This window comes from Oncorhynchus keta, chromosome 29, assembly GCF_023373465.1.
Source record: "Oncorhynchus keta strain PuntledgeMale-10-30-2019 chromosome 29, Oket_V2, whole genome shotgun sequence".
In the NCBI taxonomy this organism is placed as follows: domain Eukaryota; kingdom Metazoa; phylum Chordata; class Actinopteri; order Salmoniformes; family Salmonidae; genus Oncorhynchus; species Oncorhynchus keta.
Window position 1 is genome coordinate 47,047,973 of NC_068449.1, and position 6,268 is coordinate 47,054,240.

Here is a 6,268-nt window from a genome sequence, read left to right on the forward strand (position 1 = left end):
TGCCTATAGGGACTGGACACACACATGCGCCTAGAGAGAAGGGGTAATACTGAAGAATGCGTCTGACAGTTCTACAGTCTCCATCAGAGGCCCAGGCTTTTGGCATAGATGGTAAAGCTCTCATTTCTGGACTGCAACAATGTAAGATTGTGTCCTCCAAGGCACTTGATATACATTGATTGGTAGGTTACATTATATTTACATACTCCAAATACTGCCTGAGATACCTTTGCTTTGTGTCTCCGTACTCAATAATCAAAGAATCACATTTATTTATAAAGCCCATTTTACATCAGCAAATGTCACAAAGTGCTTATACAGAAACCCAGCCTAAAACTCCAAACAGCAAGCAATGCAGATGTAGAAGCACAGTGGTTAGGAAAAACTCCCTAGAAAGGCAGGAACCTAGGAAGAAACCTTGAGAGGAACCAGGCTCTGAGGGGTGGCCAGTCCTCTTCTGGCTGTGCCCGGGTGGAGATAAAAGTACATGGACATTAAGGCCAGATTGTTCTTCAAGATGAATACAAATAAATGGTGAAACACTTTATGATGGTGTTGTTTGTTCAAATGTATACGCATGAAGCGTACTTTATGAAAAACATGTCTCACACTTTTTATTTTTTATTTCACCTTTATTTAACCAGGTAGGCTAGTTGAGAACAAGTTCTCATTTGCAACTGCGACCTGGCCAAGATAAAGCATAGCAGTGTGAACAGACAACACAGAGTTACACATGGAGTAAACAATTAACAGTCAATAACACAGTAGAAAAAAGGGGGAGTCTATATACAATGTGTGCAAAAGGCATGAAGAGGTAGGCGAATAATTACAATTTTGCAGATTAGCACTGGAGTGATAAATGATCAGATGGTCATGTACAGGTAGATATATTGGTGTGCAAAAAAGAGCAGAAAAGTAAATAAATAAAAACAGTATAAAAACAGTATGGGAATGAGGTAGGTGAAAATGGGTGGGCTATTTACCAATAGACTATGTACAGCTGCAGCGATCTGTCAACTTTTAGAAGGTTAGTAGGAAAGTTAATAATGTGAACTACCTAATTATACTCACATTCACTGAAAATGTTGTATTTGAAACTCAAACAAAACAAAGAAACATTCATTTCCCAACTGCTTTTTGTATAATCCTAAAGGCTCTTTATCATTTTCCATACCTTATATTCCAATGCATCCAACATTGTGCAGGCCCACCATGGTATTGGGCACCTGCTATTTGAGAACTCATCTGGTTTAGAAATCAAACTCTGGTTTACTTATTGAAGAGCACATTGTCCAACTGTTTTTAGAGAAGATTGTATTGCAAGGTATGCTATATGTGTTGGCTATGCCATATGTATGGGCTAATATGCATATGCTGCTGTCGTTGTTAAACCCTCCATTCTAGCATACATGACACACACACCTTTCTATCTACATTTATTTGGGATTCTATGCAAATTCTATGATTTGCTGTTCATTTAAGCCTGCAGCTAGTTACTTGAAATGAAACATTATCATGCCAAAACATAATTCCAAAATGGAATTCACTGACAGAGATCACTAGCTACTATAATGAAACACAAATTTACATTTACAGTAGCTGGCTAAGCTAGTCAAACATTGGCTAGCTTTCAATAAATTGGCTAAATGGTCAACGGAATTTAACTCTTCATGCGGTCAAAACAATTCACGTTGCATGCGGCATATTTCCAGTGCACTTGAAAACAGATATTTATCTTATTTCAGTTTTCGGGAGTTAGCGAAAATCTGTTCCTCTTCATCAGACAGTGGCTCGAGTTTTCACAAGAGGCCGTGTTCACGTCGTAGATAGAAGCAGGCAATTGGCTGCCTTCATCGCGAGTGGTATGTACGGGATTTATGATTTGTTCCAAGTTTAGCAGTCCTGAAATTAGTTTGAGCATACAGTGTTGAAATATACTTTTTATGAGAAAATGTGTACAAATGGCCAACGAATTTTATTAGCATCATAAGAATGTTTTAATGACAACTACAAAATGTTTTAATGACAACTAGACCAAAACTTCTTCGAAAATACATTTGCCAAAACTAATTTCAAAATTGTTTTCCCGTGATTGCATTAAGAACTGCTGTGAACTGTGCATTGACTGTCAGAATACATGTTTCCCTCTTTGAGTACGCTTCGAGAGGAATATTTGTATCTGCATAGAACACACAACAAGCCGACCAGGTAAATAGGTAAACTATTCTACTATGAGGTTGTTTGACGGGATTTCTTACAATGCCTCGGCTGTAAACTCCACGAGTACCCAAAAAAAGCGGTCTGCTGCACTCTGATTTCTTCGTTTGTGCTGTGCAGTTTATGACCATTACAAACAATTCTGCAAAGTCCACCCGTTTCACATACAGTGCATTCGGAAAGTATTCAAGCCCCTTGACATTTTCCACATTTTGTTACATTACAGCCTTATTCTAAAATCTATTAAATTGTGGTTTCCCCTCATCAATCTACACACAATACCCCATAATAACAAAGCAAAAACAGGTTTTTAGACATTTTTGCAAATTTATAGAAACTGAACTGAAATACCAAATTTACATAAGTATTCAGAACCTTTACACAGGACTTTGTTGTAGCACCTTTGGCAGCGATTACAGCCTTGAGTCTTCTTGGGTATGACGCTACAAGCTTGGCACACCTGTATTCGGGGAGTTTCCCCCATTCCTCTCTGACCCTCTTAAGCTCTGTCAGGTTGGATGGAGAGTGTTGCTGCACAGCTATTTTCAGGTCTCTCCAGAGATGTTCGATCGGGTTCAAGTCCGGGGTCTGGCTGGGCACCTCAAGGACATTCAGAGACTTGTCCCGAAGCCACTCCTACATTGTCTTGGATGTGTGCTTAGGGTTGTTGTCCTGTTGGAAGGTGAACCTTCGCCCCAGTCTGAGGTCCTGAGCACTCTGAAGTAGATTTCTCTGTACTTTGCTCTGTTCATCTTTCCCTCGATCCTGACTAGTCTTCCAGTCCCTGCCTCTGAGAAACATCCCCACAGCATGATGCTGCCACCACCATGACTCACCATAGAGATGGTGCCAGGTTTCCTCCAGATGTGGCGCTTGGCATTCAGGCCAAAGATTTCAATCTTGGTTTCATGAGATGAGAGAATCTTGTTTCTCATGGTCTTAGAGTCTTTAGGTGCCTTTTGGCAAACTCCAATTGGGCTGTCATGTGCCTTTTACTGAGGAGTGGTTTCTGTCTGGCCACTCTACCATAAAGGCCTGATTGGTGAAGTGCTGCAGAGATGGTTGTCCTTCTGAGAGTTTCTCCCGTCTCCACAGAGGAACTCTGTCAGAGTGACCAGCTGGTTCTTGGTCATCTCCCTTCATTCATCAAACTTTGTGAATATCTGGGGTTTTCTTCTTCACAATGCAGAAAGACTGCATTTAATCACAACCCACTTGTCATAATTATTTTCTTTATTAAAGTAAAGGTTTATTATTATTATTGCTAAAGTTACTGCATTTTCTAGCAAGAGATAGCACTTGTATAGCCTAAGAAAGGTGCAGAAAGTAGTTTTGAATGCATTTTATTGAAGGGAACAATAACAGTCTTGAACTTTGGCAACATAGTGATATATTCTTAAATACTGTACAAGGAGGAATTCAACTACACAATATTAGTCTTCTCGCATTTTTTGAACCATTGCCCCCACCCACAAGGTGTATAAACAACAACAATAAATATGAATAAAATAAGAGAATAGATACAAAACAAAAAACGTGAAGAACATAAATCAATCAACTCTAATTATCACATGTAGGACAGTATGCAAGTGTGTGTGCATGGACTTTGCAGATGTATTTCTCACATGTGCAGCACATAGTATTTGTTTTACAGTCCTTCTTTGGGTGGGAGAATTGGCATTTCCTCCTCTTGCCTGCCTCAGCTGCAGCCTCAGGTGGATCAGGACAAGATTCAGCCCCCTGAACAGCTTTCACAAGCGCTGCAGAGGCTGGTGTGGGGGGAGGCACTCCCTTCTTTGAATGTGTGGGGTTACAAGTGCCTTTCCCAGCTGCTTCAGGCACACCCTCCTCTTGTTCCGCTTATCAGGCATCCAGGTAGGGTTGATCTTGCTCCATATCACAAAGGCATTGTATGTGGACACATCAATGATGTTATGGAAGATGACTGGGGGCCGCAGACAGTCATCCTCATGCAGCTGTAAGTTCCAATCACTTTGTCCAGGTTGTCCATGCCTCCTTTGATGTGGTTGTAGTCCAGGATGACGGCTGGCTTCTTGTCCTCACGATCACTGATCTCAGCCGTTTTGTGCAGTGTGCTCAGGAGGACCACATTCTTGTTCCTCTTTGGGAGGTAGGAAACTAGAGTGGTGGTGGGGGTGAAGGCAAACTTTGATGAGAAGGCCTCTCTCCCCCTTGTTGTGAGGATTGCAGGGGAGAGCTTGTTCTTGTTCTTTCTAGCTGTGCCAACCATGGTGATCTTCCTCTTCAGGAGCTGCTGGCTGAGTTCAATCAGTAACACACAATCTCAATTTCTCGTGTGTGTGTCTGTGTCTTTTTTTGTGGTGTGTAAATTATTTTATAACTCCAGAGTCAAAAATGACCCTAAGACAATCTTTGTACCCTGGTGGTGTACAGCTTTCATGGAATATGAACAAAGGCGATGTTTCACTTTTTCTAATGTTGGGGTCACTCTTGGAAAAGTCATAAAATGTCAAGTTGAAAAAATATCATTTAGGGGGTTTTCTCTGCTGTTGAACATAGTGTCATTTTTTACCCTTAAGACAACACAAGGGTTAGATAAACAGGTGTATCCTTTTCCAAATCATGTCCAATCAATTGAATTTACCACAGGTGGACTCCAATCAAGTTGTAGAAACATCAAGGGAATTATCAATGGAAACAGGATGCGCCTGAGTTCAATTTCAAATCTCATAGCAGGGGTCTGAATACTGATGTAAAGAAAGTCCTTCTGTTATTTATTTATACATTTGCTAACATTTCTAAAAACCTGTTTTTGCTTTGTCATGATGGGGTATTGTGTGTAGATTGCAGAGAAAAAATGTGTATTTAATCAACTTTAGAATAAGGCTGTAACATAACAAAATGTAGAAAAAGTCAAGGGGTCTGAATACTATCTAAAGGCACTGTATATCAGGATCCCTTGATTGCCCAGAATCTCCACTTGCTCCCTCCACTTTTCTCACTGCCTCCAAACAGAATGGGCTGCAACGGAGAGGCTCAAAAGTACCATGTTCCTTGGAGTGCACATCACTGAGGAGCTGAAATGGTCCCTCCACACTGACAGCGTGGTGGCGGCACAACAGTGCCTCCTCAACCTCTGGAGGCTGAAGAAATTTGTCTTGGCCCCTTACGAACTTCTACAGATGCACCGTCGAGAGCATTCTGTCTGGCTGTATCTCTGCTTAGGATTTTGCCTGTGTTTAGCTCCATTCAGTTTATTTTTTTTATCCTGAAAACCCACCGAGTCCTTAACAATTACAAACATACACATAACATGATGCAGCCACCACTATGCTTGAAAATATGGAGAGTGGTACTTAGTAATATGTTTGAGGCAATTCCAATACAACACAATACTTTATTCAGGACAAAAAGTGAATTGCTTTGCCACATTTTTTTGTAATATTACTTTATTGTGTTGTTGCAAACAGGAAGCATGTTTAGGCTTATTTCACTGGGACCAAGCTTCCTGCCATCCAGGATCTCGAAACCAGGCGGTGTCAGAGGAAGGCCCTAAAAATTGTCAGACTCCAGCAAGCCAAGTTCTTTCTGCTACCGCACGGCATGTGGTACCGGAGTGCCAAGTCTAGGTACAAAAGGCACCCTAACAGCTTTTACCCCCAAGCCATAAGAGTGCTGAGCAGTTAATCAAATGGCAATCCAGACTATTTGCATTGGCCCCTTTTTTTTACGCTGCTGCTACTCGCTGAGTATTATCTATGCATAGTCAGTACTGGTACCCCCTGTATATAGCCTTATTGTTATTTTGTTACTTTAAAAAAAACTTTTTTGTTGTTGTTACTCTATCTTTAGAAAGAACCGTGTTTAAGCAAGAATAGAGTAGAAAATCATGGAATGACTTTATTCCATCAACATCAGTAAGGTAAATATTAAACTATACTTGTTCTAGCCTAGGTTTACTGTCTCTCTTAAAACAGGTATTTACACAAGCCTGTTTCAAATGACAATTTAACAAAGGGTTAAAAGGATGTACACTCCAGTTTGTAGAGAACAGTCAGTCTGTAATATC